This window comes from Garra rufa, chromosome 20 (assembly GCF_049309525.1).
Source record: "Garra rufa chromosome 20, GarRuf1.0, whole genome shotgun sequence".
NCBI lineage: Eukaryota > Metazoa > Chordata > Actinopteri > Cypriniformes > Cyprinidae > Garra > Garra rufa.
In genome coordinates this window covers 11,476,234-11,491,556 of record NC_133380.1, presented here as the reverse complement: position 1 = coordinate 11,491,556, position 15,323 = coordinate 11,476,234, and positions in this window count along the sequence as shown.

Genomic DNA, 15,323 nt, shown 5'->3' with positions numbered 1-15,323 from the left:
TTGACCCTGCATAGAGATTAGTCCATGTGACATCAACCTTAATTTTATGAAGCTATGAGGATACTTTTCATGCACAAAGAAAATACAACTTGTTATTCAACAATTTCTTCTCTTTTGTGTCAGTCTTTGACGTGTGTTCGCAAGAGTACCATAATGCATATCATGTAATTTCAAGAAAAAAAAATCTCAAATTTAATAGTATTCATAATAAAGAAGAAATAAATAACTGTGTTGCATTGTTGTGTAGAAGCAGCAGGGCTTTGGTCCAGGTGAGTCCATTAGGAAGTCAACAAGCTTGTTACCGCCACCTGACTGCCAACAGCAACATTAGCCTACATATGGTCCCGTCAGTAGCTCCACGCTGTCACCACTTACAAAAAACAATACCATCACAACTAGAAAAAAAAAATAAATAAATAAAAAATAAAATCACAATGAACACAAACATTATATCCTCTAAGGAGCAGCACAAGGGGGTTCGTGGGTTTGTGTTTATGGGGACGAGAACAGAGGATGCTGTGTCAGTCCCCCAGTGGAACGAGGGATCAGCGACAGCAGCAGATGGTGTGATTGTGCGGGAGGTGGAGGATATTTTCCACTTGTCTTCTTTTCCAAGGAAGCAGTCTGGGACGTGAGCCAAATTTAGGCAAAATGTGCCCTGCCGCCAGGGTTAGGGTGGCAGTGTACGTTTGACGTGTTACACATCCAGCGCTAGTTAACAAAGTTTTAAATCACTGAACTGACAGATGTCAGTCACAAACATTTTAAAGCCAGAAATGACCCTTGTCCTTTAAAAAAGTCTCTTCTAGAAGATGCGGAAAATCTAGAAGAAAAGTTAGATAACCTTTAAAGGGGTCATTGGATGCCCATTTTCCACAAGTTGATATAGTTATAAGTCTATAACATACTTCGGTTAAAATTTCTCAATGGTAGTGTAAAAAACCCTCTTTTTACCTTGTCAAAATCACCCCTTTTTAGAGCAAGCTATTTTGTTGTATGTTCCTTTAAATGCTAATGAGCTCTGCTCGCCCCGCCTCTATTCGCAGTGGGATGACGAGCCGTAATGTTTACTTTAGCCGAATTTAGCCGCGTTTAGCTGTGAAACTTGTTAACTAGCACATTATTAAGAAAGGCCATTTGCAAAAATGCATAAAAAACCCTTATACTCACTATACTGCTGTGGGTGAAGCTGCATCATGAATGATTCGCATGAACATAGATGCATATGCAGATCGGTATCGGCGCTTTCCTTTCAAAAACTAAAGTAACGTAATCCTCTGTGTCTTCAGTGGCTCAGATGTCGGGAGAAAATGACGACTGCTATGTTCATTATTACATTCAACAACAGAACACCTCAATCGCTCAATCAGAGACATTCTTGTCTTCCCCTGCACCTGAGTTGACACAATGGCAATCAGAGTCGGACTGTTTCAGCTCGGTTAAAAAAAAAGTCGTTATTTTAGTTTTCTTTGCACAAAAAAAATATTCTCATAGCTTTATAATATTATGGTTGAACGACTGATGTCACATGGACTATTTTAACAATGTCCTTACTACCTTTTCGGGCCTTGAATGTGGTAGTTGCGTTGTTGTCTATGTAGGGTCAGAAAGCTCTCGGATTTCATCAAAAATATCTTAATTTGTGATCCAAAGATGGCCAAATGTCTCGCAAGTTTGGAACGGCATGAGGGTTAGTAATTAACGACAGAATCTTTGAAATTTCTGAACTATTCCTTTAAATATTTTAATCACTGATTTCATTATTGATAATTGCATCCCTTCTGATTTATGATTCCCACTGCTAAATATCTGCTTCAGTCTGTGCATGTGTCCTCAGTCCTTACTGTCCTCTTCCCAGAATCCCTGAGGGCTTGCCATGTTCCTGCATCCCTGTCCTTATGGCTCGACCCAGCCAAGGCCAACGGCAAGCCTGCAACAAAACAGACCCGACTTGCCAACAGCAGCTGGCCAGGGTTCGCATAGCAACATCGTGACAACATTTTAGCCTATCCTGACAAAGTGTTACCCTGCCACAACTAGGCTGGTTGTCACTGCAGTTGTCTGCTGTCTCCTGGCAGCTGGAACCTGCTGGTCTAAAAGTATGTAATGCGATAGACAGCTGCTGTGTATGATTTCACTCTGCTAAACCTGCTTCAACAGATCATCTAATCGCATTTACTCAGTTTTCAAGCAAACAAGTCAGCAGTGCAACAGTCTCAATTGATTTTTTCATACAATGGGTTTATAACATCGAAAACTGATGAAAAACCTAAACAAAACAGAAACATTACATAAAAAGGTCAAATATACATAAAGAGCTAGATGATCTCAATGTCATGTGACTGATCACTTTGGATCTGCAGAAAACAGCATTATAAAAATGCACGACTATGGACGTTTCTTAAGAGGAACCCTGTGTATTAAGACTTGTATGGCTTAATATAACACACAATGTCTCTTGCTGAAATATGTAGTAGAAAATCGAAGAAATATTTACTTTACTTTAAAAAGCAACATTGTTTTATAAGTTTTGGATTATGGGGGCACCATCGTTTCGATGATGTGAAATGGTTGCTCTCTGTGAGCTACTGGCGCTAAAATAAAATACTGATGCGATGATCACAGCTACTGAAAGAGCTTACAGGTGGTGACGGATATAAGCATAGGCTTAAACCAAATGCATACCATTGTTTTTTCCCCACTAGGAGTCTAAAAGGCCCCAGATAATGAGTGAAATACGAGCTGAGAAACTCCTTTAGTGGCTGCGGCATCATGACAAACGTTGCCATGTTTACACCCTGCCAGGATGGCATGTAACATTTCTTGTCTCTGCCGTTGTCTCTTTTATTAGCTGTGGTCTACTAAAAGCCTCAAAAGCATCAGAGCTAAAGTGGAGAGAACAAAGACGCAGGTCTTTAGGAAGTTTTGTTCGTCCACAGGCATCTATTCTTCTTATTGGTAGGAAAGCACTGAAGACTTACATTGCTTCTGTTGTTGCCCTTTGATTGAAAATTACAACCACAAGGTGCACAATGTGGCATCGTATCAGTATTTTATTTTCCGAGCTGTGTTGTGGTAAAAATAGCAACAGGTAGGGCCAGTAGCTCACCGAGTACAAATCAAAAATACCCCCCCCCCCCCCCCGTCCAAAATATGTATAAACTATGTGAATTTTTAAGTAACGTAAATCTTTCAAGTTTTCCACTACATATTTCAGTAAGAGACATCATTTACATTATATTAAGCCATACAAGTCTAAATACCTGGGGTTCACTTTAAGAAATGTCCATAGTTGTGGTGAAGGTTGTGGACATTACAATCTGAACAGATGTTAAAAACCCAAAATGTTTGAAATTCTCCACTAGCCAGGTCGTCGGAGCAGTTAAGCTTCGCTTCTTGCCTGGTTATGACTGACAGCACCAATAACACAGAGAGTCAAGGCTCTGCCACAGACCATTACGCCAAGGTTAGCCATCCCTCGGTCCGCTATCTCAGCCATCATTCATCATGTTTCCCCTTCGAATGGAAAAATCATTTGAATATTGCCTCTGAAAAGTTCCATTTTTCCTTCTTTTCTGTGGGGACGTAATGAGACGTAACACATTTCTTTGGTTCCACTTCTTTAATTCATTAGCCTGACCATTATTTGACGATTATCACAAAGTTAACATCAGAAACCAACCCTTCTTGATGACTTTTTAATGTTTTTCCTCTTATTTCCCGTCTTATCAACGATCAGTAGGTTTTAAGCGATGAATTAAGGCGTCACGCCGCGCGGGCCATCAGCAATTAGAGACGACGTTGCACTCAAAGCTATTTCTGACATCTTTTTATTCCGTTCTCCTTATTCCTTTCTCAGAGCTGCGACAGATATGACCTGTGTTTACGGTGTTATCATTTTTAATGAATTACCAGGCTCGCGGAGACTGTGGAAAAGTCTGAACTTCAAACGAATCTGATCCAATTAAGGTGCTTAGCCATCTGTCAAAACAGTCACTTCCCTGAGTGACACTCATTTTTTAATGAGTCGCATTATCCGTTAGGTATCATTATCGTGGATTGGGCTCACACCAACAACAACCCACCCCTCCCTTTCCCTCCATCCACTGTTTTCCTCCGATGCTAATTCGTGTACATAGTGATTCTCTGATGCAACACCCTGGTAACTTGCATCTATCAGAGGCAAACGGAGTTTAGCAGGCATTGTCATTGCCATTACTTTGTGGACGTTTCCTGTAAGAGCAGCGAAGGCGGGCGACAGTTACATGGCCGTAAATCCATAGGAAGGACAAAGACGCGCATCAATCCCTCACGGGCGGACAGACAGGGTGGTCCATCTGGCAAAAACATCAAGCTCAAGTACAATCAGAGGGGACACTGGCTCATCAGTTCCTTCAGGCTCTGGAACACTGATTATGTGTTTTATGGATTGATGAGGAGACTTAATTAAAGTGATGGACGCCTGGCATGATGAGACATGTGGAAAACACATGTGTTTTCTTTCCACTAAACTAATGCATTCTACAAAATGTGCAATCTTTACATCAAAATGAGTAGCTAAGTGTGTTTATATGTACATATTATGCCTTTTTGCTCTTGAAGGTTGATGCTTAGGCCATGAGATATTTACCACTTTATGCTTTAAACCGATGTTTTAATGCATGGTAAGAGTGTTCACTAGAAGTGGTCTTATCTAGTCTGTCAGGGTGGGCATAGATCCCACCATTTACCCATGACAGGAGTATACATATCATTAGGAACACTTACAGCACACTTAGAAATACTAAAGATACACATTTATAAACATAAGGGATTTCAAGGAGTTCAATAATGCTGTTAAATCTTAAGTCCCACATGTTCACTTTAAACAATGTGGGACAAATTATCAAAAGCATCTGGAATATTTGCATTACATAAAACATTACTGGAAAAAAAAAAGATGAAAAGTGTTTCATCTCTTTATCAGTTCCTGCAAATGTTGCCCAATTACCTAAAGCCAAATATATCTGCTGTTAATTATACTGAGGAAAAAAACTGTGCAATGCAAGTAATAGCATGCATAATTTGTTTGACAGTCATGTTTAAAAATACTTCAACCATAGAACTACTGTAATTTTAAATTGTATGATGCAAAAAAAGACTGAGCCAACCAAACATATTCTTTAAATGAAAGGATTTGAGGGATTTCAATTAAATGTAATTTTCCTTTATTTTAAAAGAATTTCATCATTTCAGCATGACTGATTCACTTTTTGGAAATGTATATACAATTTTTTTTTTCAGCAAAATTGGTTAATTTTTTTTAACAATTTTTTTTTTTTGAAAATGAAAAAAAAAAAAGCTAAATATATAGTTAAAAACGAGTGGAGTGACTGAAAAAAAATAAATGTAGGGTTTTCTTTGAAGCTTGTTGGGTTGAATGAGAAATATATTCTCTGTCTTTTCGTACATCTGTGTCTGTGTACTTCTGATTAATTATGTGAGTCTCTGGGTGTATTTGAGAATATAAATCTCTCTCTCTCTGCTTGTGTACCTTTCTTTTTCTCCCACCTTTTCTTCCTCTTCTCTCTCTCTCTCTCTCTCCTCTCCAGGGCTGGTGATGAACCTTCTCTACAGCGGTGCTTTATTCACAATGACACCTGGCCCATCTGAAAATCAAACAACACAGTCTGCACTCAGTATCCAGGGCATTCAATTACCAGGGTTGTTGTTGTTAAAAACAACAGCTCTCATATCGCTACTCTATAAACAACACAACAGCACAAAAACACAAACAAATCCCCAAATGCAAGCATGTGCACCTGCCCTTTGTGACACGGCACTCCAAAATGCAATACACCTCTCTCCCTCCTTATATCTACCTCTTTCCAAGGCATGAGACTCAGGCCCAGTGGTGTTATTGCATTAATATTGGTAAGGTAAAGACACGGGTGATGTGACGCACCACGCGTGACAGGCTCGAGCGGAGCGGGGGACGCAGGAACGAGCGCTGAATGCAAAGCTTGTTTTGCGGTACGCGATCCAACGAGTTTGCGCAACAAACAACACTGGGGCTGAATGAGAAACAAGGCTGACCTGTCAGGGTCTAATGCACAGGGGGAATATATCTTTAGTGAAAAGACAGAGAGAGAGAGAGCAGGAGAGAAGTGTTTTGAAACGTATCCTCAGACAAAATGGAAGAAAAAGCACTGAACTGTGAGGTGATTATCTGACAATCTGACAGAACTATAGGCCTATAGGTACTTTAAGAAATATCTGGCGGTCGTCGGCGATGACCTGCAAACACAGATTAGAAGCGATCGCACACATTGTTGATTTGCCACAATAATAATAAAAAATTAATCACTACAAATGCAGAATAATCAACAAAGTTGTGTCTTAAAGTCTAGACATAGCATTTAGTGCTATACCACTACTAGTCAAAGATTTTTAATGGTTTTTGATATATATTCTGCTCACCAAGCCTGCATTTATTTGTTTCAAAGTACAGCAAAAACAGTAAAATTTTGAAATATTTTTACTATTTAAAATAACCATTTTCTATTTGATTATATTTTAAAATGTAATTTATACCTGTGATCAAAGCTGACTTTTCTGCATCATTACTCCAGTCTTCAGTGTTCCTTCAGAAGGATCCTTCATTTTAACATGCTGATTTGCTGTTCAAGAAACATTTTTAGTTATTATTATCATCAATATGATCAACATTTAAAACAGTTGAGTACCTTTTGAGTACTCCAAAGATCAGCATGTATCTGAAATAAAAATGCTTTTGTAACATTATACAAAAGCTTGGAGTCAGTATAATTTTTGGGGAAAGAAATTAATACTTTTATTTAGCAAGATGTTTTAAATTTATCAAAAGTGATGATAAAGATGTTTATATAATGTTACAAAATATTTCTATTTCAGATAAATGCTTCCAAAAAAAAAAAAAAAAAAAAACTGAAAAAATTCTACTCAAATCAGAATATTACAATGATTTCTGAAGGATCATGTGACTGGATTAATGGTGCTAAAATTTTAGATTGTGTGTTTACATTAAAGGATGTATCAGCGATTTCTAGCCTGAAACATAAAGCGTCAAATTCAGCTGACCTTTCATCACGATCCGCTCGCTGCCTGCCCCATAATTGTCTGTGAAAAAAACGCGTCTCTCTGGTCAGCCTAGGGTCCGAGATATGCCAAAAAAACAATCGGCACTACCAACCTTTCCACACATAAACAAACAGTGTTCCAACCAATCAGCGTCAGGGGTTTGGTGTTGTGGACTTTCGCTCCGCCTCCCTCACATCCCAGCACCAGTAGGAAAGTCCACAACACCAAACCCCTGACGCTGATTAGTTGGAACACTGTTTGTTTATGTGTGGAAAGGTTGGTAGTGCCGATTGTTTTTTTGGCATATCTCGGACCCTAGGCTGACCAGAGAGACGCGGTTTTTTCACAGACAATTTATGGGGCAGCCCACATAGCAAAATTGGTTTGGCCCAGTGATGGGCCACACAATCCACTTTCACTTGGCCCAAATACAGCAATGAATTACGGTACATGACTGGACCAGGTCTGGATTCCAGACAAGGGCCACACATGGGCCATAACTGGCCCAAGTCTCAGCCAAGTAAATTAACTATAACTGGCCCTGAATTGGGCCAGATCAAAATGTAACATTTGAACCAAAACACAACCCTAAGTAAACCATATCAACACCAGTGTTTAACCAGAATGCCCAAAACTGAGCCACACCTAAGTCTGATCTACAGGTGAACTAAACCTGGCAGCCAAAATATGATGTTTGATTAAACAAGGTTCAGGAGGAGCACGATCAGATAATCAACCCATTCGGCACAGGTGCAACCTGTTTAACCAATCATTCAATCAGCGCATCCTCTATATATTACCAGCCGTCTTACCTCCATCCAGCGATAGTTTCTTGGCATCCCTCCTCCACCCCTACTCCCCACTTCTAATCTGCTTCGATCCTACACTAGCAGGGGGAGTTCTCTGGTTCCGGCCTGTATTCCGGCCCGGAACCCTTCCCCCGGACAGCACGCCAAAATATGCTTAATACTCGCTCAAGCAGATTAGATGTAAGGGCGAACTCGTGAAATGGGCCATAAAAAGGCCATGAGAGATCAATATCTCTGCCACCTGTGTAACCATAGCTGGCCCTATTCTGGTCCTATATGCTGGACCAGATGGGTTCAACATGTCAGCCATAACCTCCTAGATAAATAATCACAACAAAGACAGTATTCTTAACAAATGTTTAATCATGTTAACATCAAAGCATTGACACCTGACATTTTAAAGTTGTTCAAACAACTCTGAAATACCACTCCCCTGTCAGTTCTGCAATAAAAATGAAGTAAGTAGAAGTTCTGTGCCATCTTTTAGTTCATGAAGTTTTATTTTAAATGTAACACTTGATCATCCATGTTTCTGATCATGAAGTTTCATGCTTTGTCTAAAGCTTGACTGTCCATGTTTCTGATTAGGAACAAAATGTACTTGACATACACTTGAACATCCATGTTTCTACTCATCGAGTTTCACTTCACATAACACTTGAGCGTCCAGGTTTATGGTCAGGAAGTAGCACTCTTCAAATGACTCTGAAACATTCATGATTCTGTTAATGAACAAGTTGCACTCTGAACAGAGCCTTGGAACATCCATTCCTAAAGTCTGTTAACTAGTCGTACTCTCCTCACACACTCTATTCTTCATCCTCTCTTTTCGGCCACCATCTCTGTCTGGGGCAAGATATAGCCATCTTTTAATGATGGCATGAATTAATTTTTCTTTGGCCTCAGATGTCAGACAGTTGCACATCACAGCCGCTGAAAAACACAAGCACACATGGTGTATAATTAGCTTTTGCATCAGGTAACAGGTAACATGGCTATTGGATAAAATACAATATTACCACAAAAACTGAACCAATGACCTTTAGACAAACATTCTGTATTGTCTTTTACCATCTACCCATCTTCCAGTTTTAATTATCGTTTCTTACTTCCCCCAGCCCTTCATCGTTTAGATTGTCTGAAATAACCCAAATTCTGACTGTCTACTATGGGTAAAAGATAATTTTACACATCTCAGGAACACACTACCACTTCCTCTTGTAGTATATAGTTTAAGCTTAAAATGACTGTGTGAAATATGTATAGATTAATTCTACTTGGGATTTTGTTTATTTTTACTTCTTTTAAATTCAGTGTATGTTTTTGTTATGCAACCTTGAGCTTGTGTTGAGGTACTATATACTTAAAACGTTCTCTCTCTCCTTCATTTTCTAAATCTCTTATAGAGTGCATTCATGCTTTAAGCATTTAAATAAAGAGAGATATAAAAAATTGTGATGACAATCTCCACAACAAAAAACATTTTTGAAAACTGGACAAAAAGACAAAAGGTACAAGACTGTGTACTTAAAGGCTTTAGAAATAACTGCAGTCCCATGAAGCACTATATAATCAAATTAAAAACAGCAGTGATAGTGTAGTTATTCCACAAAGAATTGTGGAAAAAAAGTGGAATATACATAAAAGTGGAAAAGACGCAACACTTATTTGTACATTACTTGTCACATCCTGATGTCACATGTCTTTACAGAATTTTTATGTGTGTGTGTGCGTGTGTGTGTGTGTGTGTGTGTGTGTGAGCATGCACAGATTGCAAAAATCACTGGCAATGTGAATTAATCAAAATCAGATGATCCTGAGGCTAATCCCATGACACACTATCAGTGCATTCTGAAAAGGGCTAGACAATATACTCACAACTTTGGTAACTGGATGTTTGCTGGATGTCCCAGGTGTAGTGTGGCTCACGGAGCCTTGAAGGTTCAGAGTGCCCTGGATATCCCTACGTTTGTGGGGTGGTCTTCTGACCTCGACGTTGGCATGCCTTAAAAGGGCCTCAGTGCTTGATTTACAGCTCTCAGAGATAACATGATGCCTATACCTCCTGCAACATACAAAATATCTTAGTCCTTTAACAGCTGTAATAAAATGCACTGTAATTAAAAAAAGCTGACACTTCTTACTTGTTTTTTGACTTTGTTCCTTAAATGCCTTCCATCTCATCATTAGGGATGTCAGGAGCACTGTGGAAGAGCTTAGGGTCTAATTTGGCTTTCCAGGGTCTAATTTGTTGTGCTGTCTAGGAATATTTGGAGCAACAGGTATGGAATACATTCTGCTTAAAAGTACAAAATTTCTTGGTCATTTATCTGCTGTGATAAAATACATTATTATTTTAAAAAGCAGAAGCTTCTTACCCTTCTCTTAAATTTTGGTTAATGTAGGCGTTCTTCTGTCTCATTATTATCAGCATCATCATCATCTTCTCCGGGGAAAAGAATGTTCTTAGGTCTAACACATTTACCAATTCCAAGATATACTTTTATTTGTAAATGTGGTGCGAAACATTAATATAAACAAACAATCAAACCAAACCCCTACTTTCTTTTTCTTTGAAATTGGTGAGTTCCTTCCATCGGTCTGATCAATGTCTGTGTGATCAACAGCTAGAGGTAGTTTACGTCTAGCTTTCTTGTAGTCATCTGGAAAAGTAGCATAACAAAAAGAAGAAATTTAAAAAGTAAAACAGTGATTTTAAATATTACTATTAATTCTGGACCTATGGGGCTATGAAGCAGACAAAATATCTATAACTATTCTTTTTTGAACATTTCATATATGCTGGATAAAATGTTAGTCATGTTGTAATTTAAAATGTGCACATTATTGATTATGTTTAAACATACAACAAATCAAATTACTTTTTGTTTGCATATATTAAACATAAAACTTGAAATGATTTGGGTGTCATTCCAGGCACTTTTGAACATCAATAACAACTGGTTATTGTAATCATTTTGGTCACTATAAAGGAGATACCAATTTTTGCACAACAATTAATCTCTCTTGTAACATTTGGAGTGTATTGACAATGATTATTGATGCCCATTTATAAATAGTTTAGTTTAATTCAAATAAATTACATTCAAGGTGAAGTAGAATAAAGAAACATGTATACCCCTTTCCAAGGATTTACTCAATTTCAACATGACATACACCACTAATGAAATTCCAAAACATTGGTACAACAAAAATGCATAATTTTATCTGTAATTTAATATATAACGTTACATTGGTTCCAACAACAAATACCATTACAATTAATTATAACCCTAATCATCTGTCAAAGACGATTAAATTTAAGTGACATAAGAAGAATACTGACTTTTTCAGGAGTAAAGTTAGTGACATAGTTTATTGTATTTACAACACGTAGATTAAAACTGCGTTCACGTGCTGCTAAAACAAGGGCACTTGCGTGTAACGTCAATTAATTAATAAATCCGAAGCAAAATGTAAGAAGAATATAGTAAACTTGCAACGATACATATGCGTATGTTCGCACTTACCGCTTTGGTTTCAGAAGTCTGTGCAAGACTGCAACGTCCGCCTGCTTTTTTGAAAAGACATATGGTTCCGGGAGTATTTGTATTCACTTTTCCTTATTGAAGATTTGTTAATTAAAGCGTTATAAGTCATAAATCATAACAACCAGATACAACGTGAATCACAACATTTAAAACATTCGATCTGAAATAAAATAAAAATAAAAATTGTCAAAAAGACAAAAATACGAGACTGTGTGTTACAGCCAAGTGGGTAAATAAAACTACAATCCCATTAAGCACTGCAAATGACAATTAACGCCTTTTGGAAAACTTTGCTCTGATGGGCTCTGATAGGCTAATTTCGCATTTCCGGGTTTTTGAAATCCTGAATGGTAAGCGCTGGGTAAAAGTTTTTCCAGTAAACAAACAAACGTAAAAACAATACATTTAATTTTAAATGTATAAAAACCATAAAGCCATTAGTATTGTTGCTGTTGCACATTTCATAGTTACTTTGACTGTGATTAAATAATGTTGTGTTGAAAATAAATAGTTTCATAATTTCATTTTAATCCACCAGGGTTAGCTATAATTTTGAATGCAGGATTTAATCACATTATAGAAATGTTAATAAATTATGAAAAGTAAAGTCTACTGGTGTACATTCATGGCATAAAAAAAAATATGAACTGAAATCAAACAATTACAGTTGATTTTCATAATTTAAATAATTTAATCTTCATTGTTGCCTGGATTAACTTCAAGGCATTAGACCCAGAATGCAAACGTGAAGATGGAAACTTCTTTGTGTATTAAAACATTGGGATTTTATATAAAAAAATATTTGAAATGTGGGTGAAATATGGCCAATCTAATGTGGGCCACATATCTATATTTGACATCTGGGCCAAATACTACATTTGACATCTGGCCCAGGTCTTGTGTGCCGCCTTAAAACCGGTACCATCTCTGCCAAACTTGGGCCATGTTTGGCCCACATGCTGTATGCCAGTGCCGGATAAATGCCAGCTGTGCCAGATGCATGCCAAATCTGGGCCAAAATTGTTTGCTGACTGGGAGGCAGCGAGCGGATCGTGAAGAAAGGTCAGCTGAAATTGACACTTTATGTTTTAGGCTAGAAATCGCTGATACAACCTTTAACAATCAAAATAAAAGGCTATTCTGTTTATTAAAAACAAAATATAAATCTTATCAGTTTAGTGTTTTTACGCATTTTACATTTATTTCAAACTAATAGCTCAAGGCAGTAACAATTTAAACAATTTAGTTTATTTAAACAACTATATATTTTATTTATGAACTGATGTTCAGCTTTTCTTTTTCATAATAAATACATTTCCGTATCATCAGTCATCAGAGCTTGGTAAACACTGGTCAGAGACACAGAGATGCACCTTTAATTTCAACAAGCTAATTGCTCACAAAAAAAAAACTCAGATCATGTTTTCACACCAACTGAAGTTTGATTTTCGCAGTTGTCATCATGGTGGTGTGTTTGGGGTCGTTATCAAGCTGGAAAACTGCCGTTCGGCCTATTTTCTGGAGGGAAGGCATCATGTTCTGCTTCAGAATGTACAGTACATAATGGAATCCATGTTTCCCTCAATGAACTGCAGCTCCCCAGTACCAGCAGCACTCATGCAGCCCCAGACCATGATGCTACCACCACAATGCTTGACTGTAGGCAAGACACAATTTTACTGGTACTGTAGTCCTCACCAGGGCATCGCCACACATGCTGGACACCATCTGAGCCAAACACGTTTATCTTATAGTCTCATCAGACCACAAGACATGGTTCCAGTAATTCATGCTCTTGGACAGGTTGTCTTCAGCAAACTGTTTGCGGGCTTTCTTGTGAGCCAGCTTCAGATGAGACCTCCTTCTGGGACGACGCCTATGCAAACTGACTTGTTGGAGTGTGAGGTGTATGGTCTAAGCACTGACATGCTGACCTTCTACTTCTGCAACCTTTAAAGCAATGCTGGCAGCACTCATGCATCTGTTTTTTGAAGCCAGGTTCTGCAGCTAACGCACAGAATGAGTGCTCAACTTCGTTGATTGACACTCACAAGGCCTGTTCCGAAAGGAACACATCTTGGAAAACCTCTGTATGACCCTGACCACTCTAGTGTAACTTGGTCATCTTTGTGGAAAGCAACAATTCTATTTTTTAAATCCTCAGAGAGTTCTTTGCCATGAGATGCCATGTTGAACATCCAGTGGTCAGTATGAGAGAATTGTATCTAAAGCACCTAATTTTAACTGCTCTAATAGAAGATACACAACTTCCTGACTAGCAGACAAAAACATGTGGCTTATCATATCTTTTGTTGCCAGCTTTCAATTCTATAGTTTTGTCCCTTGAGAAGATATACTAAAATGGTTACTGAAATGTGAGGGGCATACTCACTTTTGTGAGATACTGTAAGTGTGTGAGTTTTGCTTTCTTTATTTACAACTTATTTGTTCATTCAGACTGATTTGTGAACATGGAACGCACAAACACAAGAGGCAGGATTTATTACATTAACCAATCACAGCAGATCACAACCAGTCATATCCAATCATATCGCCATGGAGGCGTGACTTTACCCCATTCTTAATTACCCCCCACCAAACCCCTGCATTATTTAGGGGGTCTATTAAAAATCAATGGCCTCAGGGGAGGCACGTGTCTTTCGCGACTAGCTTTACCGGCTGGTATCGCTGTTGGACAGTTTTACTTTAAAACGAGTGATTTATACACTAACAGTTTTGATGCCTTTATCAATATAACAGTAAGAATGGAGGAAAAGTGAATGTGTCAAAGTTTTGATTGGTACTATACACTGTAAAAAGTGAACAGTTGGATCAACTTAAAAAAAATACTTAGATTGGTAACACCTAAAAAATTAAGTTGATTGAACTAAGATTATCTAAGTGTGGTCAATCACACTTAAATAATCTTAGTTCAATCAACTTAATTGTTTTAGGTATTACCAATTGAAGTAATTTTTTAAGTTGATCCAACTGTTCACTTTTTACAGTGTATGAAGACACATCTAAAAATACAAGAAAACGTCAATAAAATGCATTAGAGCACAAGAAAAGTGACTCAAGGTGACACACCTCACCCTACATTTGAAACAAACAAACAAACAAATTTAGAAGTGCAGGGCGAAGCAGAAAAAGGAGAGCATGGGAGAGCAGCTGTCAGCAGACCAATGATGCAAACATCATGTCCCAGAAAACCATGAGAACAGCTCAACAGCAACCGCTCCCCTTTTAATGTCAACATGAACTCAAAACTGACCCTATTTATTGTTTTATTGCACGCCACCTGGCTCCATTCTGGCATATAACGGCCACTTTTCACGATCCAATCAATTCTCGATGGACTAAACCAAGCCCCGCCTACATATTTAGCCCTTTTCCTCATAAATGTGTCACATTAAGGAAGTAAAATGTGTTGCGTGCTGACTTTCATCGTTCTGTCCTCCTGCCTTGGAAAGCCCTCCCGGACGCATTACACCATCAGCCAGCGCGCAGGGCGAGAAAAAGGATGAACGCTTGCTTTTTATACATGACCACATCCCTCTCCTTATTAGGCATTAGTGTCTGTTTCTTCTGCCATGTATAGAACCTTGATGAGCCATGTTTATTCATAGACTAACCTTTTTAAATAATTCTGAGAGCTCTCCGACAAAGGCCTCCACAGCATACTTAATACCTCATCTAGGTTTCATTATTCAGCGCTTATACTCTCTCCGCCGCCCCACTTGAGATGCAGAGCATGAATTATGCCAGACCCCTCTCCTCCTCTCGCTCTCCTCCCCTCCTTCACTTCCCACTGCAAGCGTCTCCTCTCGCTCTCCTTTCCTCTCATTCCCTCTCTCAGCAGCCT